The 25549-nt window shown below is 46.1% G+C and overlaps 1 protein-coding gene across 5 annotated transcripts in view; it reads left to right on the forward strand.

Annotated features, from left to right (window-relative positions):
- The first annotated feature begins 4599 nt into the window (after positions 1-4599).
- The window catches only part of LOC146809062 (B-cell receptor CD22-like), a 426891-nt gene continuing 405941 nt past the window's right edge, over positions 4600-25549 (forward strand). For 3 of the 5 annotated variants that reach the window (XM_085615864.1, XM_085615866.1, XM_085615868.1), the window contains exon 1: positions 4600-4735. The gene's annotated coding sequence lies outside the window, so the exon portion shown is untranslated. Of the gene's footprint in view, positions 4736-8076; positions 8214-25549 lie in introns of those variants that run through there. The other 2 variants (XM_085615867.1, XM_085615865.1) reach the window with 2 other exon arrangements.

Here is a 25549-nt window from a genome sequence, read left to right on the forward strand (position 1 = left end):
ACACATCTTTTTGTGAAGGTGTTTTTTGCATTGTGTGTTTAGAAATCACACTTTTAGAAGTGGCTGTTGTTTTGTGTTTTATCAATTCTGTGTGTCTCTGCCTGGTTGTGGATTGACTATCTGGATTTGAAAGTGATAGGATCTGGGAAATGTCTTGACCCAGGGGAGTAGGTGAGACAGCAACAGGCTGACCTGCATCTGGAGTGTAGGGGGAGGAGTAGCCCCTGGAGGTGAAGAGGCCTAGGCTGCCGCCATAAAACAACGACTCCACCTCCCACTGAGTGATTGAGGAACCAGACCCCCACAAAACATAGGAAGAAGGTGTCACTGGCAGGGAGACACCCAGAACTGGTTTGGACAGGGGTCAGTGCCCCCTGAACACAAAGACTTTAAAGACATTTAGGGGTATAACTATGAGAGGTGAAACCCCTGAATGTTGGACTGATCAAGACTGAAAAGGATTGAAACAATTTTCTGGTCAAGAGGAACCTCTGCCAAGAAAGAAACAGCTGAAGAGACTGAAGGACAGGACTGACCCTTGCTGTGTGTTCTGGGGCTGGCTTGCAGTTTGCTGATTTAACCAAGGAGAGGCTAAGGTACTTTGCTGTGTGTCGTGTCCCCCTGCTTGAAAGGACTTTGCTGTGTGCTGTGTCCTGAAGTAACTTGTCCCCAAGGGCTCGAGGAGAGCTGGCTCCCTGTTGTATAATCTCAGGAACATAACATTTCCCAAGTGTGATGCTGTGTGTGCTTTTTGCAGCCTGAGACCTTCGTAAGAACTGCCCCGTGATCGTGTGTACCCGGAGTCCAAGTGAGTCTCAGCGACACTGTGTGCATGTGCTTTTTGCAACCTGAGACGTTCGTGAGGATTGCCCTGTGATCGTGGGCACCCGGAGTCCAAGTGAGTCTCAGCGACGCTGTGTGAGTGGGCTTCCTGCAGCCTGAGACCTTCGTGAGGTTTGCCCTGTGATCGTGGGCACCCGGAGTCCAAGTGAGTCTCAGCGACGCTGTGTAAGTGTGCTTTGTGCAGCCTGAGACCTTCATGAGGATTGCCCTGTGAACGTGTGCACCCGGAGTCCAAGTGAGTGTCAGCACCACTGTGTGCCCGGAGTCCAAGTGAGTCTCAGCGACGCTGTGTGCCTGTGCTTCGTGCAGCCTGAGACCTTCGTGAGGATTGCCCTGTGATCATGTGCACCCGGAGCTCAAGTGAGTCTCAGCGAAGCTGTGTGCGTGAGTCCTGTTGCAGCCTGAGACCTTCTAGAGAAATTGCCCCGTGACTGTGTGTTGTCTTGTTCTCTGCTTTGATCGATAGCGTGACCAGAAGTGCTGCGATCGTCATTGCCATCGGCCCGGACCGGCATCCCCAGAGGAGGTGTGAGGATTCACCGCCTCCAGCCCGAGCCTGCCTTTACCAAGGAGAGACCTCGAACCATCACTGATGGGGGTTTGAGTTCCACGGGCCAAGATTAACTAAGTTGCATCGGAGGCCCAAGCCACGAGGAGAGGAGAGGGAGATCGTACCCCCCCAGGTAACGCTCAGCGAGCGGGAGTGTCTCGCCGCCTGGGGCAGGGGGGCTACAAGAGAAACGCTCTCTGCCTTTCCCATCTTTGCAGCGCGAGCCTCCGCTCTTGTCCGTATCGAGACCCGTACTTGTAGTACCAGGCCGGAGTGTGGAGCTGCACTTTGTTTTCCATCATAACAGTGTTGGGGCATATTTTGGTAGAAGCTGACTGCGAGTCAGTAAGAGTGGCATAGAGATCGTCCAGAGCACCGCGATCTGTGCCGAAGTACATTCTTTTGCATTACGATCTGCCTGATTTTTGCATTATGAATTGCATTATTTTTATATTACGAAGTGCCTGATTCTTGGATTACGAACTGCATAGCATTGCATTAGGACTGCATTGGATCATCGAGAATGGCTCATTAATACTGCAAGAACCTACAAGGGCTTGCTGGTCTAATAACCGGCAAGGTGAAATATTACAAATACGCATATGTTGGACTTTTATCGTGTGGTCTCATCGTATATCTTTTTTATAAACATATAATTGTTTTTTTATGAAACTCGTGTGGAGTCCATTTGTGGTGTTATCACTGGGTTACTGAGAGTGTGGTTGCAAGTACTTTACACATTTGCCTTGGAGATAAGCCTGGCTGCTCATGCCAAGCTACCGAGGTGGTGAGCAGGGGCTATCTGAGAAGGTGTCCTTCCTTTCCCTGACTTAGAAGCAAGGGTCCTAAGGACTAAGGTACCTACCTCAGCCAACTAGAGCTCCCTAGTTCTAACACCCACCATTGCACGGCTGGCGGTGGCGGGCCTTCCGCCGTCGCAATCAGCCTCTTAATTCCTATTTCTCTTCATCCATTGATGCTCCTTTGTGTTCCTGGTGTCTCTGGCGCCTGGAAACCTTTGTCTTTTGTCACCCTGTACATTCTAACTCGACTTATCTGTCTAAAACAACCTCTTACTTTCACTATGAGCCAAGCTAGAAATATAGACATCGATGACATATCAGAACTTCCAGACCAGCCGCATTTGTCCTGTTTTAGCACAGTTTATAGGGTGCTAATCATGTGAAAAAACATGCACAAGATGGTTACCAAAATCGTCTGTGTCCACTGTGCCCCACAGTTCAGCACACTACTGTGAACAAACCACAAAAAGCAGCTCCCGCTGGCACAAATGTTATTTTTGCCCTGAGTTTGCAATAATGCTTAACGAAAAATGTGTGGACCCTTTGCAGTGTGGAAATTCACATGGTCCGTGACTGGCTACCCACCCCTCCCAGCTTTCCACACCACCTTGAAGTATTGACATAAGCAAATTATCTTTGGAAGGCGGGGGGTCAGGGACCTCCCGGCCGTATTTATTATACAAAACAATAAAAGGATGAATATCAACATTACATCAATTATGCAAGAATAAGCAAAATTCATGACATTAGATTTACAGTATTGTAGACAAATATCAAAGGCTAACCTTAACAAACGTCTAATACAGCGTGTTTCCTATCCGAATCTAACATCCTGCCTGAATTTTGCATTCTAGCATTTCTGGCCGGACGGCAAGGTCGCTAACCGGTGTCAAGTCCTACTAACCACGCCCTTACTCACAGGTGCGCATGCGCGACAGGGGACCGCCTACCCCGTCGCCATCGTGAACTCCATTTAACCAACAAGGAGGGCCCTTACACTCTGCGTCATACGCTGACGTCATGGTGTATGTGCGGGGTGGCTACCAGCCTAAGGAAAGCGTGACTCCCTCCCCCGCATTCTTAGCAGCTAGCGGATATTCCTGCCCCTGAAGTTCTAGGAGGGACCAGTGGCCCCTCCCCCTGGGCCGCCCCCTCCGTGGATGGTGACGCCCCCCTTAGGACCTTAAATTGCTGCTCACCGATCATGACCTTACCGCCTGACCAACCCTAATAAATACGACGATGAACCTAGGGAAAAGAACTCGCTAAAGGACAACTACACTAAACTAAAACCAAATCATATAAATACAACGCATGCTGTACTAATGGGAAAAAGGCCTAAGTACACACAATATTACCTTTTTAATGACAACATAATCACAGCTATATAACGGGAAAAAGGCCTAGGTACCCACAATATTGCCCCTTTAATAACATAATCACAGCTGTATAACGGGAAAAAGGCCTAAGTACAGACAACATTCCTACCTAACAACAACCAATCCTACCTTTCAACGGGAAAAAAGGCCTATGTCAAACTTAAATAGCACCCCTGACTAGCATTGTTCAGTAGCTTGTTTTAGGGCTGGTGGGTGGGGAAAAATGAGACGCCCCAAGCATGGGGCACACGTGAGACGCGGGGAGCGAGCCAGGGGAAAGAGGGCGCCCCGCTCGCTCCCCGCGTCTTATATCGGGGATTGCCTGTTAGCCCAGAGGTCCCGCCCCCCGGCCGTCCCGCCCCCCTGCCCCGGAAGCTGAAAAGCTGCTTCCGGGTCACGGGGGAGGCATCAACCTATCGGGGTTAAAGGCGCGCAGCGCGCGTCATCGCCCCGCGACACACCCCCAACACCGAGAGGCCGGGGGAGGGGGGGCGCCGCACCGACATGTGGGCGTGAGGGCCGAGTTGCCCCCACTTTACAAACTCCACTGGATTTAGTATAGATTAAACCTTAAATTAGTCATTAAGATTATGTGCAGCCACAATGTTGCTGTTGCAGAGCAGCATGCGTAGCATATGCGCCGCTTCGCGCCAGTTTGAGTCTCAGTAGCGCTGTTGCAAAGCCGTAGTGAATCCGGACTGGTAAACTAAAGACCTGGAGCCAGGTGATACAAGCGGATGTGGAGCAATATTGTGCGGTATTCATTAGAAGCTCCTGTAATAAGCATGCAAAACGGAGATACCTCATACCTGTAATAAGCAGCAAGACATTAAACTCTTGTAATAAGCAGGAAGAGTGAACTCAGTTGCAGCGCGCGCTGCATTTATAGAAGTATCATTAACACCTCCCTTGCAGAGAGTGAACCACGCACATTTGAAACACATATCCAAACCACTTTTCGACATTTCCTTCCTTCTCAGAATGGTTCCTCTTCTTACACTGTTCTTTCCCCGACAATCCCCCGCCTCCCCCTGCTTCTCCGCTGACTGCAAGACGAGAAGAGACCACTTGACAGCGCCTCTCCTCTCCGCGCTTCGTTTGTTGTCGAAGAGGCGCTAGGTCCTTTGGCGGACACAGCTCTACTCCAGGCCGCTCAGCAGGTACACTTCGCCATTATAGAACTGTCGTCATTTGAGTGTGTGGAAATGAACCTGTCTCGATAACGTGTATTACTAAGACTCTTGTCCGATGGCCAGGGCACCAACAGCACCAGAATACTCTTCCACTGCCCCTTGCCCCCTCCCCTCCTCCCACCTCACCTACCAACGCAAAGCAACGCTATGCGCCCCCTTTACGTTGCTTGAGGGAGCTATTCTTAGACGTTTTTAGGCCCAGTTTCCAGAAGTGTAACTGTCTCTGCCAGGGTAATGCATAGTAAACTGAAAGGGCTCTGTGGGTTGTTTACTTAGGTCTGGCTATGCCGTCCCATACCAGTATAATTCAGGTTCGACACGCGTTGTCAAGTAAGGTTAACAGGTGTTGCTATGTCGGAAACAGCCCCGTGTTTCAATGATGTACTTTCTTTTCATGTATTTGCCACATGGATGCTAACTTTCTAGTGAAAACAGGGACAGACATGGGCGTGGCCATCACCAGAGTTGTAATGTGCTGTGTTCACCTCAGTTGGGGCTGTTATTTACTATGCACCAGATCTTGCGGGAGCCTATTTTCCTTATTTGCATTATGGGATATTAATGCCAGCATGTCGCACACCTGTCAGTCCCTATAAACATATATAACATTGAAAAACCACAAGGTTTGAATTGAAAAATAAAGGAAATCTTTTTGAAATAGTAATAGTTTAAAAATTTGCAATAATTTACAAATAGGCTTTCTGGCACTGCTGGGGAAATCTGATACTACACGGCTGGGATTCAAAGACCCCGAGGAGGAGGTCACACTAAAGATGTCTTGTAACATTGACAAGATACTCAACAAAAGCTCACACTGCAGGTGTCCTACAATAACAATCAGGGCCGGCTTTAGTGCTGGTGGCGCCCTGTGCGACAATGTTTGTTGGCGCCCCCCAATGACGACATCCACCACGGATTCTCTCACTAGCACCCTTTAACAGTGACCAAGTTTCCATAACCACACTCTCTCAGATGCATTGAATTAGTTATATAGCGCCATTCATACCAGTGTAGGGTGTTCGAGCACTTTGCATCACACACATTACACAGAGACAATCAATCATACGTGTGTAAATCAGTGTATAGGAAATGTTACATAAGCCAAAGGACTGAAAGTGTAGGAGTCACATGTCATCCATACTGGTAGGCAGTATAGTTTGAGTGCTTGGTGTGGAGAAGCACAAACGCAGAGTCGAAAAAGAAACAGCATAGTTGGGAGTTCTCTTTAATAATAAGAATCGATTTCTAGCCAAATTAATCCTTTTTACAACATTAATCAATGTTCTAATAATGTATACTTTACAGTGTGTATGCAGTTCTAGGATGAAAGTTAATAGTTCACTATTCTATATTAGGACTTTAAGTTATAAATTGCAAGTAACAAAAGGATGTCTCTTTTGAAAGCAGTAACCTGCTGATCTGTTTACATCATACGCACTCTGTAATCTACTTGGTACTCGTTCTTTGCAGCAGGCATATTAACCCTCTGCACTAACTTCAGCCAAGTCAAAACCTCAACTATGCAAAATGCTGATCCCTCTCCAGGATGATCATTAATCACAGGAGTAATTGTGACATTTATGTGAGGCCTGGTAATTGCCGGGAAAGAAACGCTGCAGCAGGCGCTTCAAAAGCATAATAAACTTTCAAGCGCGGCGCCCCCAGAAAGCCAGCACCCGGTGAGGTGGCACCGGTCGCACCGCCCTAAAGCCGGCCCTGATAACAATAATAATAATACAGCTACCTCAAGCAGAGGTGTCCGGGCGCTAAGCGATCGACAGTATGCAGTTGTAAACCAGTAAGCAAAGCCACAGATCCATTATTCTGCCCTAAAGAGCCAGGTCTTCGCCTTTTGCCTGAAAAGGGGGTCTGCCTCAATGTTGCGTGAGTCGTCTGGCAGGGAGTTCCACAATTTTGCTGTCCCAACCGTAAAGGATCTACGGGGTATGCCGCGCAGGCTTTTTGAGTTAGACCTTAGTGATCTCGTCTGCTTATAACCACGTAGTCTTAGCTTCAGGTAGCTGGGTCAGTTGCCATGGGTAGCTCGGAAAGCCAATGTCAACGCCTTGAATTCGATCCTTTTAGCAACAGGTAACCAGTGAAGTTCTTTAAAAGTGCGGAGAGACATGATGTCGGAAAGGGACCCGCCTAATCAGTCTCGCCTCCGCATTCTGGACCATCTGCAGGCGCCTGATTAGATATTTGGTAGGCCTAAATAGAGGCTGTTGGCATAGTCCAGCCTAGAAGTTACCATTGCATGGACAGTCATTTTTCGGCATGCTTCTGGCAGTAAATGTAGAAATTTGCGCACATGTCTGAGTTTACTGAAGCAGGTGGCCGTCACCTGCCGTATCTCGCCAAAAATTACAACTCAGACTCTCACTTCACCCCAAGATTTTTTATACTGTCTGCAGGTGACGGAGGGGGGCCCATTTCCTCAGGCCACCAGAGATCCGGTGCTGGAGGTGACGCTTTCCCAAAAAACATCACCTCCGTCTTTCCTGCGTTGAGCTTTAGTTTGATGTTCATCCACAACGCAATGTCTCTTACACAGCCTTTGAAACTCCTGAAGGAGTCCTCAGACTGTTCTTTAAAAGAGAAGACCAGTGGGGGTCGTCAGCATATGACATCTCTTTCACCCCCCAACTGACTACCAAAGAGAACAGCGGAGCCAGGTATAGGTTAAACAGGAGAGGGCTCAACGCTAGCCCTTGAGGGACTCCACACCATACTGGTTTTGGCTTTGACACAAATGGCTGTAGTGAGACCTTCTGGGAGCGATTGCTTAAGTAGGAGTTCAGCCAGGCTAGCACGTACCCCTATGCCCAGTCCTGCAGTCTCTGAGACATCAAGGTATGGTCAACAGTGTCGAATGTCGCCAACAGATCCAGGAGCACCAAGAGAGCGGATGCCCCTGAATCCACCGCCAGTCTCACTGACTCAGCCAACTTTAGGATTGCGGTCTCGGTACTAAAATCTGATCTAAAGCCCGATTGGGCAGTGCTTAATTTGTGCCGGTGCTTTCCGGTGCTCAGCACCGGCACTTATTTCACGGGGCCGGGTCTATGCGATCTTTCTCCTCCAGCAGATGGCCCAGTAATTATAAAAAAATAATTTGTGCTCTTCCTCGGTTGCTGCCTTGTATAAAACATTCATTTGTGCTCTTCCTCGGTTGCTGCCTTGTATGTCCTCATAGGAAGGCCCACCCCGGTCAGGCATATTAAAAGAGTGACATCATCACGTTGGTGATGTTACGTCAGCGGATCGCGCCTGAATTACTCAATGGAACAAGGTTTCATTTCCGTTGGAACTGCTTGAGTGCGGGCTTTTGGCTGTACTGGGGCAAGGCAGGCTAGAAGTGCGCAGTACTGCAGGTAAAATGTTTTACAGTAACGTAAAACGTCCAGCAGAAGAGAATTTAAACAAGCGCCCACGATCAGTACAGGTATGAGTTTTGTTGATTGGATTTACTTGCTTCATACAAGTCTGATTTATATTGCCTTGTATCATCTAACCCATGGTTGCCAGAGGCTGCGCTTGAGTCACATAGTTTCATCGTTAACCTGTGTCAAGAAGATTTTGAAAGTATTCCACTGCTCTAGGGAGTGGCGTGGGGTGAAGAGGGCTGCAAGGGTTTAAAAAGCGTGCTCCGTTCAAGCTAGCCCAAGGGACTGTAATGAAAATGCGAGATCAAATGACCGGAATTTCAGATTCGTGCTGTTGTCCTTGTCGAATAAGTTGGAGTTATTTTTTTCCCTCAAAGTGTCCGTGCACCTGCGTGAATGGTCGCTCATTTTTCCGCATGTGGTATTAATTTTTCATCCAGAAATGTAAATCTCTGTAAGCCTTCCTCAACTGTGGATGATTACGTGGCTAACTCAAATATATATTGATTTTCGGGATTTTCTAAAGAAGTGCCATCTCTTATGTAAGCCCAGTAAGTAGAGACTGTTCTTTGTTTTTATTCTCGCCAGAGGGGCAACTGAGGCTTACCAACTTGTAATGGGTATTTAGCCGCCGCCTCCACCAGATCCCCACATGTTGACTTAATAACTTATGTACAAGCTTGACAGGACAGAATAGATGTTCTAAATGCTCTTGCCAAGGTACTTATGGCCTCATTTTCAGTTTGACACGCATGACGCACAGGCAGTTCAGTACTATTATTTGAAGCTGCGTGTCGTGCAGAAGCTGGTAACCAGTAAGTAAACAACTGTTGATTTTCTTGAGCCCTTACATCTGCCTTGTTTGTCTTCTGCCTGTGCCAGTGTAGTCCTGTTTGCTAATGCTGCCATTGTTGTCTTGCATGTCTAACACCTGGCCTGCTGTTTGAAAATCTGCCGTCCGACTGTGACTCCTACATCAGTGACTGAATGTAAATGTGTAGGGCAACTTTTCTGACTAATGAAGTGAAACTAGGAAGACATCGTTCACACATTTTAGATTTTTGGCACACAAATCGCTAAAGATGAGTTTTCAGCAAGTTACAATTGATGAACTGCAAAGAGTTAAACGCGATGACACCCACGGGAGTCCATCAAGAGGCTGGGCCCTCGGACTTTCAGGTCTTTTACATCGTCAGCGATTGTAACCTGGACTGATAAACCCTTCCCTTGTTTTCAATGGAGCTGTCGGTTAGGTCTGCGGTAACTTTCATTCTGCACCAGGTAATGCTCTCAAACGTCCTGCTGTTTTTTGCAATCTTCCTCTTGGTTGGCGATTGTGTTAAAAAGAGGGCGCCGAAGAATTACCCCCCAGGACCCATCTCCTGGCCCATTATTAGACGTTTATCATACCTCAACTTGGCTCAGCCTCATGTCTCAATAAACGAGTTAGGAATACAGAAGAAATTTTAACGAGATGTTGCAGACCCAAAGCTTTGTCTTTTGTATAAAGAAAATGATTTTTTATGACGTTTTAATTACAAGTGGGTGGCAGCAATACAAGTTTACGTACTCCAAGGAGACCATAAGAAGTACAGTGCGAGTCACACTCTAGTGAGCAGACTTCGCACAGAGCAGCAGCGCCAGCTTCGCTCCATACTACCCATCAGACATCCAATTTATTTTTGTCCCCTCTGAAAGGTTGTCTCACAGCGAGGCTAATACAAGAGCACCCTATCCCCCCCCCCATCCCTCCCAAACAAGGCTAAAAAGATTTGACAACAGTCCTAAGGAGGCTACTTCTCTTACTTACCTCTTCCCCAGCTCACTATAGAGTAAGGGCCATGAACTGGGATGGGTCATGGTCCAGCAGGGAAAGTTACACAAGGGGGGTGCCTGTGATGCTGGCACCACATTATAGTGGCCTGGCAGGGTAAATATCTTGGGCCGGTTCACAGAGGCCTTAAAAAAACGGCCCACAGGTGACCCTGGGGCACTGGCCCATCGCTAAATTGCCCGCCTTCCCGATCTGACCCTGTGGTCCGGACTGGGAAACCAAAGCAGCCCTGGCAAATTTCGTCAGACCAGCCCCCGTATGTTGCATAGCAAGTGAGCCCGGCCACAAGTAGGGGTTTGAGGGTTTCTCCCCCCAAGAAAATTTGGACAAAAATGGTGCATTCTACAACACATTTTTCAATATACATTCAATTGTATTAGCTTTTAAAGCATAGTAAATGAAAAGCTTACAATGCACTAGGATAGGACAATCTTTAATGGACCCCTTCAATGGTTCCTTCACTATCATCCTCCAACAGTGCCCCTCATCCCTCCATAGCCCCTTCATGTATTTCATTTGTTTTATAGCGCTTCTCATACCAGATTATGGTGTCGGAGCACTCTACATCAAACACACAGCGAGACAATGAATAATGTATGTGTAAGTCAGTGTATAGAAAATGCTACATAAGACCAAGGGCACTACGAGGTGTAGGCATTTTTTAAGAGTGCTTGGGCTGGAGAAGCACAAACTTGGAATTCAAAACATAACAGTGGTTAGGGTTACATTTACTAATAAGAATTTACTTCTACCCAAACAAACCCTTTTTAGCAACATTAGGATAATGAATGACTGAAAAAAACATAACTTTCTAGCCTGTACCAAGTAGTTTGCATGCAGCTCTTTTTGATGGTAGTTCATAGCTCACTGAGCAAGATTACTATTGTGACATATGAACCGTACAGAAACAAAAGGATATTTTGTGACAAAAGCAGTAACCCACAGAGCTGTGCACATAAAATACATTTAGGTGATCTGCAAGGTGCACATTCTTGCAGCAGGCATATTAACCCTCTGCGTTACTTTGTAGATCAGTTAAAACTTGCACTGGACAAAACTCCAACAGAAAGATTAATCTCCAGAGATATCTTAACAAGTTTATTATGCTTGATATACAAATAACTCTGCAGCTACTGCTTTAAAAAAGCAGGGAGGCTGGAAACAAAAGTGATTGCTGTGTTAGTTATGCTAGTATGCTGATTTTGTTACTGGGGTCCGAGAGTGCAGCACTGTAAAACTGGCCTCCAGCAACAAAACTGGCCTTCCATCCTCCCAAGGAAACATCCAATGCCAGATATGGAAGTCTGGCCTTGATTCATAGAGGTGGGCCTGGATACGAGTGGTCTGATAGGTGCCCCGTGTGCTGTATGGCCCACCTTACGTTCCTGGGTTCTCCCCAGAGCTCGTGTTCTTCCCAGGGCGAGCCTGATGTTGATGGTCAGTGAGCCTCTTTTTATGCCGCTATTGTACCGTCTAAAGCAAATACAGTTAACTCAGAATTTGCCCTTGTTAATGCTTGAGTGGATTCACAGCTCATGAACACTGAGCGCTGATTGCTTCTCGTCGTTTGAGCTATGCTCTCTGTAGGTCATGCACTAACTCGGAGAAATTCACAGTTAAATGTTTATGCTGTAAAGTGTGCACTCACATAAAACTAGGCTACAGCTGAGTTCTGTCAATGAACACTTTCCTCATGAGGCTCCAGTTTTAAGTGATTGCCTTTGAGCAAAGTGCAGACATTTAACTAGGAATTTCTCTGTATTAGTGCATGAGCTGCAACAGGACCACTTTGAAAGAGGGATTTTTATTCATTTTATCTTCTTTTTCAGAACATTTTGGCTTATTTTGTGCCATAAGATATATAAAAGTTGCATCTTTGAACTCATGACACACACATAGACTCTACTAAAAATGACAACACAAAACACATTTGCACATATCCCAGTATTGTCCTTTCCCCAAATCGGCACATGGAGCACTGGGATATTTCACGTTCCCCTTTTCAATGCATTTGTGATTTTAGCTAATTTATTCCAAACTTATGCTTTAAATGCACTTTTGATTGAATCTTTTTCAAACTTTTCGCGGGGCAGGGGACTTCCTATCAAAACTTTATCTGAGGAAGGCTCCTATGCTGAAATTCAGATCGGGAATTACATATGGCTTTCAGCAGTGCCAGTTGAGGATGTGGGTGGAGCCAATAGAGTGAGTGGGTGGAGCCGGGGAAAATGGGTGTTGGCCACCAACAAATATTTGAGCACCTGGACTTCATATTTTACAAATTAAGCACTGCGATTGGGTATCATGTAAACTGCCTTTGTTCCCAATGAAATTAGTCAGTTGCCGCTGCACCAGTTTTTCCAGCATCTTACCTGGTGCAGATAGCAATGAAATAGGCCTATAGTTGTTTAGATCCCCAGGATCCCCATTTGGTTTTTTCCTCAAGTGGAGGAGTGTGGCGTGTTTCCATATGTCGGGATAAATTCTGGACGTCAGGGATAAATTCCAAATGTGCTACAGCACGTGCTACAGTACATGCTTGACAGAGTGTGTCATGGCTTTCCATAGTTTCGGGGGGCATGGGACGTCCGGAGCCCCTGACTTATACCCCTGAATTTCCGCCACCACTTCTGCATTGGAATCGGGCTAAATTCGTAAATGAGGGATCAAGTGCACCTCCCTCCTTACAGTCCGATTTTACTATTTCACGAATCCCGCTCTAAGGGAGTCCGAGAACCAGGGAGCAGAAGGGGAGAGCCTCGCTGACCTCGCAACTCTACCCGGGGCGACGGATTCAACAGCTGTAGAAATCCAATGATCAAGGGCCCGAGAAGCCTCATTAGGATCGGCCGAGAGAGTAGGTTGACTGGCTTGTAAGATGGGTGCCAATGATGCTTCTGACAAGTTTTTCCAATTTCTTTTAATAAAAATGTTGCTACCTCTATTGTAGCCAGGTTTCTCCATGCTGAAGGAGAAAGGGATCAAATAGTGGTCAGACCAGACCAGAGCAATGGGTGCCTCAATGAGAAGAGACTCCAAGTGAGAGAACACCAGATCCAGAATGTTAGAAACGCGACCCATTGCGCACCAGATACCTTCCGTTGGACGGGGACACAGCACGCAGCTTCTCGAAGGAGCGGAGACGGTGACAGGCGGACTCCCAGCGACCACAACTCTTGACTGCAGTGGTCCACAACGTGCACTCACAATGATTTGGGCACTCTGGGACAGGCGGGCTCTCAGTGGCAGCAGCACGCGTCTCCGGCGGCCGTGGCTGGTGGTGGCGATGACTCTAATTGTGCAGCTCCGTGGTGGGCTTACAGCGGCAGCAGCTCTCTCTTAGCTGCGGCGGCCCACAGGACGACTCCCGATGATGTAAAGTTGGCAAAGGTGCGGGCACTCAGCGGCAGCAGCTCTCTCTTAGCTGCGGCGGCCCACAGGACAAATCACGATGATGCAAAGTTGGCAAAGGTGCGGGCACTCAGCGGCAGCAGCTCTCTCTTAGCTGCGGCGGCCCACACGACAGATCACGATGATGCAAAGTTGCCAAAGGTGCGTGCACTCAGTGGCAGCAGCTCTCTCTTACCTGTGGCGGCCCACAGGACAAATCACGATGATGCACCGCTGGCACAAGTGCGGGCACTCAGCGGCAGCAGCTCTCTCTTAGCTGCGGTGGCCCACAGGACAAAGGATGATCTCGACCAGGCTGGCACAACAGCGGGCACTCAGCAGCAACAGTTCTCTCTTAACTGTGGCGGCCCTCATAGATTCAGCGAAGGTTCCGAAGGTTCATATTAAGGCGGGCTCTCAGCGGCGGCAGCTCTCTCTTAGCTGCGGGGGCCTACACTGAGTTAACAAAGGGTTACCAGTCCGCGTTCCTTACAGTAGAACTAGAGACTCCGGATTACTCAATGGAGGCCTCACCTGCAAGTAGAATCCCTCGCACAGGAATTCAGACAGCTCTGACGGGGTGAAGTCTAATGTCCCTGAGACTTCGGCAGGAGGCGCTCTCAATTCAGGCTCTCGGGTAGTTTCTTCAGCAAGCTTGGTGAAAGTTTCAAAGTCCTTTCCTCTGTTCACTCGGACAGAGTTTCGTCTTGACATCCAGAAGGAACACACTTGCAAAAGGTTTCAACCCAGCGTTTTATACCTAAAAAGTCTTTGTTCTCTAAAGTCACAAATCACTGAATCCAGCCAGAACCAGTTCGGTGGGGTTGGGTAGCACTTGGTTTATGAGGCAACATCCTGCCCTTTGAGAATCAGGGGGTCTACTATCAGACGCCCTGTGGGAGGTGGAGCCATCATTCACCTTGCCAGGCACGGCCCTGCTCAGATCAAAGAGTCACCCCTCCCCATGCTCTGAATGCCGATCTCTCTTTCTAGCCAGGTCTGACCCAGCTGGCCCTGCTGCTCCAAAACCAGACGACCAATACACATACTAGCAAAGCATACAGGAAAGCTTAGGCAAGAAAATACCTCGTTTCTAGAAGAGGCATTTTCGAACATGGGATATGCAAATGATCCTTACTAAAAGATGTATCTCAATGTCCTGAGCTTAAAACAATATCAAATTTGAATTTCCTATCAGGTTCCTGGGGGCAGGTAGGATTATGGAATGTAATACTCAGCCTGCCCATTCTGGCGTATGAGAACCAATAGCCTCACAATAGTAAACAGTGAAATGGAGGGTAACTCGCTATTAGCTAAACAAAGAAAGGAAGGGGTGGGCTATATTTAACGAGGTCCAGCATACAAGCCCTGAAATGACTTAAAAAAGACAGAGTATGCTGTTCCTCCTGGTCAGGGGTGATTCTTTGAGGTACACACTCTACCCCAGGAAGGAGATAAAGTGAAAAATGATATCTAACAAAGGATGAGAAGTACATGTGGTAGGGGGGGGAGGAAAACCACCAGGGTGGAACTAAAACCCTCACACACCCAGCAAGCTAGGTGTCATGCTTCATCATCTGGGTTTTGCTCCTCGTCGGGTCGGTGCTGCAATCCCCAACGGGCACCCTTAGAAGGGGCTCTTTATCGGAGATCTTTTGTTCCTTGCCGAAAGATGAGTGCAAGTGAGGGCCAGGTAGGTGTAGATGTTGGTGAGTGTATATAAAAAGGGTTGATTAGTCTGAAAAACGAGTTTATTGGGTCAGTAAACCACCCTATTTAAAAACAGTGTGAGTGGCGGTAGTCTGGACACATTGGGTCAAGGACTCACATCGCTCAACTCAGATGGTCAACATGTTTCTCGCCTAATGGTCAGGAGGAACCAGCGGCAATTCATCAGGACCAGTGTGGTGCAAACTATCTACAATTGTGAGGGTGTATGACAGGGTCTCACATTTATGTGTATGTACCTAGTCAAATCTGCCCTATGAAAGTGTGGAAGAATCTAACACTTTCGCAAAGGAGTGGCCTAAAAGAGAGGGAAAAACAAGCATAAAAGGCCAACACAAAACATTAAAATCACTTTATCATCTATGTACATGATAACATGGAGCTGAAAACTCCTCGTATGCATGCACTAAACAGGAAGCAGATACGCTCGAATATAGTGATCATGCATTGGTGGATGCAGTGTATGACACCGTGTCAAGGTAGTCTTAAAAGAACCTTTGTGAAAGAACTTAATTCAGGGGAACCTGAATAGCAGTGATGATGTCAATGCGCTCACCTAAAAATTAAACTAGTACCGCTCCAGTCTGTGCGTGGCGAGCCTCTTGGGATGGCGTGGTAGCCTCCTGTAATATACATTGGAACACAACTCAACTCGAAGAGTATATTGACAAAGTACACCTGCTGTGCGCTAGGTGCGGTAAAGGACATGTAGACTATGGTGCTAGAGACCTCAGGCAACAGGGAACACCGTTCGGGGAGAAACCCACCCCTAAAGCCCAATGCTTTACAAGAAACCTACTGATAGGAATAGCCTCTTACACTACAGTAGCCACCATCCCAAGGCATTGAGGGACAACTTACCGTTTGGTCAGTTTCTCCGTCTGAGGAGAAACTGTAGCTCAGTAGTGGATAGCGACGAATCTAACAGACAGAGGGTATCCGACCAACACAGTTCAAAGAGCAATGAAACGCGCTAGGAACAACCCCAGAGAGGTACTTCTAGAGACCAGGACTAGGGAACAAACTGATATCCTGACCTGTGTTACCTCGTTTACTCCAGCATCCAATGAAATGAAAAAAGTGATTAAAAAACACTGGGGTATCTTGTCTTCTGGGGAACTTTCCTTACCCCATCCCAGATTTGCATTTAAGAGGACCCAGAATCTCAAAGACATTTTGATCCATACAAGGCCTGCCAGAAAAGAAACACAGAACCCCCAGGGCACACTATGGGGGCTTCCACCAGTTGTTGGACATTTCCCTTGCGGCAATTGTACGTCCTGCAAACAGAAAATTGCCACTAAGGAGGTTACCTTGTCTGATACTTTCACTTGGACACTTACACGCCACACGAATTGCAACTCGACTAACTGCATTTACCTATTGATATGTCCCTGTGCACTGATCTACATAGGGATGACAACACAAGCTATTAAGATACGCATCACCGAGCATAAGAGCAATATAAGATGCATGAAGGAGACCACAAAACTGTACACCCACTTTAAGAATTTACACCACACACCAGACTCGCTTAGATGGGTTGTTTTGGAGTCACACCCAAGAATCACATCACAGGCACTGTTCAAACTTGAACAAAGATGGGTACATCGACTCAAAGCTGATAAGAGAGGATTGAATGACGATATACCCTGGGGTGCACTGATGCACTGATAAGTCTACACTGCATCCACAGTAGTATAACTGAGCCTACATTTCTTGGGACTCTACGCATGTGTAATGATGTGGTCCAGTTATGTATTGATAGCTATCTCCGAATATTAATAACTGGACTTCCCTGGTGCGTGAATATTGTGCCAGTGATTCCAGAGATACGCTGTTTCCAGCTCTCACGTCGCATTCCTTTATGCGATGCGTACAACCGATATTGCTCGCTCTGTTGTATTTACCTACACACTAGGAACTAACTAACACAGGGCCTTACACATGCTCATGAGAATGACTAGACTCCAACTGGGGAGTTCTGAACACTAACAGATACCGTTACTACCTTTACCCCACCTGATGCTGTTTCAGTACCCCGTTACAAGATGGCGCCCATAGTCACATAGAACAGGTTGTGTTAACCCACACACTAGGGACCAACCAATACAGGGTTGTACACATTCTCCTTCTCAAAAGAGTGACTAGACTCCAACTGGGTCTCTTTAATTACTTATGAGTTACCGATACTATCTTCACTCTAACTGGTACGGAATCAGTACCCCGTTCTAAGATGGCGCCCATAGCCACATAGAACTTGGGCGTTCCTGCACACACGAACCACATGACACTGAACGCCCAATCAATTAACACGCCCTCACCTGTCTCAACCGGTTCATAAATGGAGCGCTGGATAGTGAACATCATTTTCCGGTTTCAGCGGAGCGGGGTAGGTTCTATGACCACCTTGGGCATCAAAAACGTGAGTAAACTGGTCGGACCACGTAGCAACTGTTGGACGGACTGTGGTCCCTGGACGCGGGGGTGGACAGGTGATCGCTGCTTTTGGGTTGAGCTGACTCTGACGCCGTTATGGGTTGCCTACTCTCGTGGGCGGCGCATTGGGCTTTAGGGGTGGGTTTCTCCCCGAACGGTGTTCCCTGTTGCCTGAGGTCTCTAGCACCATAGTCTACATGTCCTTTACCGCACCTAGCGCACAGCAGGTGTACTTTGTCAATATACTCTTCGAGTTGAGTTGTGTTCCAATGTATATTACAGGAGGCTACCACGCCATCCCAAGAGGCTCGCCACGCACAGACTGGAGCGGTACTAGTTTAATTTTTAGGTGAGCGCATTGACATCATCACTGCTATTCAGGTTCCCCTGAATTAAGTTCTTTCACAAAGGTTCTTTTAAGACTACCTTGACACGGTGTCATACACTGCATCCACCAATGCATGATCACTATATTCAAGCGTATCTGCTTCCTGTTTAGTGCATGCATACTAGGAGTTTTCAGCTCCATGTTATCATGTACATAGATGATAAAGTGATTTTAATGTTTTGTGTTGGCCTTTTATGCTTGTTTTTCCCTCTCTTTTAGGCCACTCCTTTGCGAAAGTGTTAGATTCTTCCACACTTTCATAGGGCAGATTTGACTAGGTACATACACATAAATGTGAGACCCTGTCATACACCCTCACAATTGTAGATAGTTTGCACCACACTGGTCCTGATGAATTGCCGCTGGATCCTCCTGACCATTAGGTGAGAAACATGTTGACCATCTGAGTTGAGCGATGTGAGTCCTTGACCCAATGTGTCCAGACTACCGCCACTCACACTGTTTTTAAATAGGGTGGTTTACTGACCCAATAAACTTGTTTTTCAGACTAATCAACCCTTTTTATATACACTCACCAACATCTACACCTACCTGGCCCTCACTTGCACTCATCTTTCGGCAAGGAACAAAAGATCTCCGATAAAGAGCCCCTTCTAAGGGTGCCCGTTGGGGATTGCAGCGCCGACCCAACGAGGAGCAAAACCCAGATGATGAAGCATGACACCTAGCGTGCTGGGTGTGTGAGGGTTTTAGTTCCACCCTGGTGGTCCCCCCCCCCCCTACCACATGTACTTCTCATGCTTTGTTAGATATCATTTTTCACTTTATCTCCTTCCTGGGGTAGAGTGTGTACCTCACAGAATCACCCCTGACCAGGAGGAACAGCATACTCTGTCTTTTTAAGTCTTTTTTAACTCGCTATTAGAACATGCTACACAGACATACTTTAAAAGCTGCTTCGGTGGGTAGCGCAAATCAGCGCTGCAGGCCCACCAGCAGTATTTGGTTTACCAGCCCTGGGCACACACAGTGCACTTAGACTGGGGACTGAAAGGTAAACCAAATGAGCCAATTATGGTTATCCCAATTCATACAGTCTTCTTTACACAGAGAGCGTTCACTCTGTGGCACTGATTAGTAGTGGCACAGCGCCCAGAACATCTAAATCCAGCCAACATAAAAGATAGGAAGCAAAAAGAGGAAGGGCATAAAAGATAGGAAGCGAAAAGAGGAAGGGAGACCCGCGCAAATGATGCCAGGTCTAACAGAGAGTGTGTCCTGCCTTGTGGGTGGGGGAGATAACATACTGTATTAAATTGGACCCCGCTAGAGATAGCACTAGCTGGGTTGCCTGTGAGCAGGATGGGTCATTCACATGATGGTTAAAATCACAAGCCTGAGAACCTACTGCTGGAGGAAGCTATTAGTTTCTGGGATCACAAAAACACAAAAAAGGCTTTCACACAGGAGCGCAGCTACCATTGGTGCAACCGGTGCAGTGGCACCGGGGCCAGATCCCAGAGGGGTCCATTGAACCCTGATAACTGCTGCATTTTTCTACCCAAACAGCAGTCAAAGGGGCAATGTTCCTTTTTTCCGGGCCCATAGCATCCTGGCTGCGCTTCTGCGTTCACACTGGGATCCCATAGCACTTTGAAGACACCTCTGGAAGAAGCTCACATTGCTTGATACCTCCAGTCCTAAGAAGGCGTTGCCCGGAAAAATGAGAAGCTCACGCTGATGGGGGCTTCTAGTGATGAGAAGGTACTGCTAGATGAAGCTCTTATTAGAGTATTTTTCTACCACAGCCAGCTGTGTTTTTACAGTCCAAGCTGCTTTAAACAGCAATGAGCTATGTTACCTTACCTCTGTGACGGCTGACTGTGTCACCCGTGTTCAGGATTCTGCAAACCCCATCATGCCTTGGGGTTTTGTGTGGACTTTGCAGAACACTTGACAGTGCTTTCTGATGCTGCTGGGCCTGCAGGCAAAAGGGTCTTCTCACTCACTGCTCTAGATGATAGCACATCTGAGATCTGTGGTTGACCCGGCTTGTGTCAGTGGAAGGCCACCTGGGTGTCTGTAGAAAGACACCTGGGTATCTGTAGACCAAGCCACACAGGTAAAAGGCTGGTGACAAGTCCTGAAATCCAGGACTTCGCCATTGACCAGGGCTTTGCTGGCCAATGCTCCGATTCCACCTTAATTTGGTAAACATCAGTGCCAGGCTACAGTTCAGGGCCTCAAAAATGTTGGAAGGACAAATCTGGCTAGACCTTTGAGGCAGGCGTCACTCTGCTTTTGTGGCCAGATGTTTGGTGATCTTTCTATGTATCGCTCAAGTGACTGTTCCTTGTCAGGACTCCATTCTGGGATACACGCCTTAATAGTGCCGCCTTTGAGCTGGGATGGTGCAGTGAGCTAAAAAACGGTGATGGATTAAAACCATGATCTCTTGACTTGGTAAGAGTATTCTGCATCATTCAGAAACTCTGTCCATCACCACCCCCTTTTTCCCAAATCGATTTTATCCACACTCAGTGTGGGAGGGTATGCTCAGACGCGAGTCCCTTGCTCATTGCACCATCAGGATTCAGGCAAGCCGGGCCGACGAAGGCTGTGATGCCAGAAACCGGTCCCCGGAAGCTTGTTTCCTTCCCAGTATAAGAATTGGCTTGGTAGTTTGGTTTGCCCTGTTCCCATCATGCACTGGGACAGGTACAGACTAATTTGCATGTAGCCAGGTTCTGAGCTGGGATGGTGCAGTGAGCTAAAAAACGGTGATGGATTAAAACCATGATCTCTTGACTTGGTAAGAGTATTCTGCATCATTCAGAAACTCTGTCCATCACCACCCCCTTTTTCCCAAAAAGGCTACAGTTCAGGGCCTCAAAAATGTTGGAAGGACAAATCTGGCTAGACCTTTGAGGCAGGCGTCACTCTGCTTTTGTGGCCAGATGTTTGGTGATCTTTCTATGTATCGCTCAAGTGACTGTTCCTTGTCAGGACTCCATTCTGGGATACACGCCTTAATAGTGCCGCCTTTGAGCTCAGGGCCCAGAAGGTCCATGCCTGATATGTGTGTTCTAAGGATTTCGGTCCGATTCGTCACTGCCTCCTGTAGCACTTGGAGCATAGGCTCTACTTTAGAACTCATACCAACACTGCTAACCAATAGCAACTGCCGGACAGAGATCGTTTTTTGTGTGTACACAAACAAAATAAATCTCTTAGGTCTTTTGCCCCTGCTTGTTACTCTAAGGCTCCACTCTCGCTTGTTACTGAACCAATGTACCCTGCCCAGTTAACAAGTCCTTCCCTGATCCTTGCTATGAATCGAACTATTAGTGTTAAGAGTTGTAACACCTAATTTAGATTTGCCTGCCCAATATCCATGAAACTATGCCAATGATACCAGACATAGCAGGAATTACTCTGTTTTTTTAAAAGACATAGCTTAATTTGTTGACACATCAAGACCCCTTGTTGTATTATTATATTTTACACCACAGCCCGGCATGCCAATGACAATGCAGCATTATATAAACCTTTTTTACCCTACCATAAAAGGTGGCCTTTGAAAGACGTCATCTGTAAATTCCATCTCAGAATTGCACCAAGCAAGAGAACTTGAGTTGTTTTGGGGGTGTTGGGGGTGGCCCCAAGAAAGTTTTGAAAACATATTGCCACAAATAGAACTTTAAAACACTATTTTCACATAAAGGCTGACCATGATGTTTTCCAGAAGTGTTGCAGGTTCGCCTGCCAAAGACATGTTTGAAACAATGGCTCCAGTAATACAGAATACAAATATTCGCAATCTCATCTTTGTACAAATGAAAGGAAAAATACAAACATATTAGATTCACAATAAAAACTGCATAAACATGCAGTGATCTGCAGATCTCGATTCCAATGCCATCAAGTCCCACTCAGTTATCCATCCTCGAGGCCATTACATTGAGTAGCATTAAGTTGGGTAATTTATAGTGCATAGACAGAGCAGATTATTTATTAATGCAGTATGTAAAAACAAGTTATTGCTATTTGATTATTTATGATATACCAACTCTTGGAATGGGGCCACTCGAGAACTATGGGGAAGCTTCAGATTGCCTCTATGTGATTTAATATTTTTTTCTTTCATAGTCTCCAGTACAAACAAAATTGCTTCTAGGGACTCTAAAGCAGACCATTAAAGTAGGAAAATGGCAGCAGATAATTTGACCAAGATTGTCCAAATAAAGAAATGAGGATTTTAGGATACTCTAGTTCCAAGTTTACAATTTAGCTGGTAGATGTTATTGGCCTGATTTCGATGTCGGTCGTAAAGCCTTTGACCACAACGTAGGCGGTCGGAAACCGGTCGGTCATTCCGGCTGGCTGAGCCTGTCGGCCAGTCGGAACCGGCACGTAGTCCCTATACAATTGCGTTTCCGCCCTCGGGATTCTGATGCTCGGTATCCGAAATTCTATCGCATGATCTTCTTCCAACAAACGCATTGTTTGTTAGAGATGCTGCAACCAAACCAGTGAAATATAAACTCATGCAAGAGCTCAAAAAAAGACTTCCACGTGAAGAATTTCAATCAGAAATGATGTCCTCATTGAAAACTGCTGTTATTTTGTACTACATGTCACAGTTTGCGAATGCTCAAGATTTCAACAATGCAAAACTTTTGAGAGGCCGTTCAGATTGTTCTACACATATCAAAGTCATTGTGAATCTTGCAGGACTGCACATTGTCTTTGACAGGTATCTTCAACTATCTGTCAAAGAATGTGAGAGAATCAGACAAATGTTCAAAGTGGAACAATTGACCTTGTATGCATCAAACATTTGACACTTATACCTGTGCAATTTATAAATTCTGGTCAACAACATCGAACAAGATGAACTTGAGATGTTAACACAACAAAACATTGGTTGCTCATGAGTCAGTGAACACTGAATTTCCAATTATTGCAAGTGGAACGATTGTCAATGAGGAGTTGGTGCCTGTAGAAATATATTCAATAGATATGAGCCATATTGTTCAAGAACTTAACAGCAAATTGGAGGAAGATGAACTTTGTGTTGTGCCACATGCTGAGTGGGCTGTTCGAAATTGTTCCAATCGAGTCATTGTAATGTCAAATGACGCAGATGTTATTATTATGCTTCTTTGATTTGTTGCAATGTTCATAATTCAAGGATTGTCAGAGTTATGGAACAGGTGAGAAAATACACTGAATCCCGATTCATATTCTGTACAAGAAACTTGACACAGAGATACCCAGTGGTCTTATCAAGGCATATATTCTTATGGGTGATGAAACTATGAGCAAATTTGGAACAAAGCTTGGAGCTTTACCTGTTTAACCTGTGATAGTGTCTAAAAGGATGTGCTGAGACAGAAAAAGAATGTGACTTTAAAGACGTAGAAAAATAACTTATGCAAGTGTGAAAAAAACGAGTTCTGAGTGTAACACATTTGAAGATCTTAGGTATAGTGAGTTCAAGATCTCAGTCCCGCTAAGGGACCTTCCACTGACATCATACTTTATGCGTGGACACATTAAAAGAGCGTTCTACTTGATCAGAAGATGTGTAAATGTTTTGGATCATGCATATGTAGAGAAATATTCAGGTGAATTTGGTTGGGAAGGTATTGATGGGGTGCTAAAACCTATGACATTTCTAAAGCATCTACCCACAGAACGTACACGTACATGCACTCAAAAAAACTGTTACAAAAAGATGTCTCTGTTGATATGCTCTTCAACATTCTGCATATGTAACAAGAGTGATTGCCGAAACAAAAAAAGTGAGCTAAGTAAATGTGTCTAAAACAGGAGCGATAAACATTATTTTTTTTCAATTTCAGATCATAAACATTGATTGGTGTGTACATAATAGGATTGAAAAACATTATTATTTGTTTCATTTCTATAAATGTCTCTTATTCCTCTATTATAGTGGCCATTTTGGAAAATGGCAGAATGATTGCTCTTAGGAGTTTTCTGTCTCTATAAGACTACTTGACCTCCAAAACCTGTTTTGACACCAAAATGAAATATATAGGTCTCATGGTTCCAGAAATATTACATCATCACAGCAACACATATGCCATTTTCAAAAATGTAGTCCAAAACAATTTGCCCCAGATCAGCAATGTCTACTCAAGCTAAATTACTTTGCTAATGAGCCAAAAACACGAATCAAAAATGTAAATCTCTGGACAACAATTTTTTTACAGAGATATAGAAGGGGGCCAGGACTTTAACTTGCACAGCACTGGACAGCCACAAATCCATTCAGGACTGCGCATGGCTGGCTCTCGCAAAGAGGTAATAAGGACACATAAGAGTTTTTTTAACATATAGATGACAGAACTCTGCGGCTCTTATAAAAGGGGACCCCTTGAAAAGGCAGCCATTGGCAATTGCCCACTTTGCCAATACCCTAACAGCTCTGAGCATCGTCACAGAAAGATAAAGTCCCATTTTACTGTGCTTACACCACCTCTCTGCAATAGATTCAAGGATTTTTCAAACCCAACTAAGGATGCCCAAAATAAGACTTATTCCCTAGGGTCATTCCTCTGTTCATCACTTAAGTGGCTATTTACCTGGCTCCCGGACAAATATTTGTCAGGAAGTCAGAAGGAAAGCCACTAACCTGTAACAAACGATCAGCAGGGGCGAAATATATATTGCTAGTATACCTTTTTTTCTCTGCTGGTGTCCCCTGGGAGCCAATACTACACAACTCGATCATGAGACACCATACAGGGAAAGGGAATAAGGGATAAAACAAAAAAGACACTGCGGTAGAGAAAAAGACAGCGCAGTCCCTGCGAGGTAAGATGGTCGGGGTTCTCCTTGCCGCCTGGTAACTGTGCGCTGTAGTGAAACATAAATGACATATGTATAGATAAGGTGCAAGGTAATCTAGAAGGTGAGTTAGCTCCCCTAGTGAACCCTACTTACATCTCATACATACAGCAGTCATCCAAAAGGTATTGTCTATAGGCTGATAAAAGTGAAACACACGGACCACTATTCAACACAGATAATAAAGAGCTTATCTGTTGCTTGGTTCCAAGTGTCACATAGCACGGTGTCTCGCTGAGAGCCTCGGATGTTGGAATATTCTCCCAAGTGGATAGTTAAGTACTCCGGCACAATGAAGGAAGCACAAACACAAAATCAGCAAGGGTACCGGAAAAGAAAGAAAAGATAAGTATTATCCAAAACGCTTCACTGCGCACTAGCGTGTGGAGTGACGTCCAGGAAACAGGATACCTGAACTACAAGGCTTCTGTGAGTAAGACAGTGATTGGTAGCCCTCCCAGAATAGTCTGCCCGCTCTCCTGAGCTCAGATCGGGAACGCTACACGAAAAGGAAACCTCTGCGGCTGAAATGCCTGTATGTTATACTGAGCACAAACAGGGGAAGCTGCTGGACGAAGGAAACCTCCGCGGCTGGAAATGTCAGCATCCTCTCCTGAGCTCAGACCAGGAAGCCACTGGGACGAAGGAGACCTCAACGGCTGAAAATGTCTGCATGCTCTCCTGAGCGCAGACCGGGAAAAGCCCGTTACAGTGTGCCCGTGATAATGATGGTAGGGTAATTCCAACTTTTATAGGCAGGAACGCAACATCTGTTATAG

This window comes from Triturus cristatus, chromosome 7 (assembly GCF_964204655.1).
Source record: "Triturus cristatus chromosome 7, aTriCri1.1, whole genome shotgun sequence".
In the NCBI taxonomy this organism is placed as follows: Eukaryota; Metazoa; Chordata; class Amphibia; order Caudata; family Salamandridae; genus Triturus; species Triturus cristatus.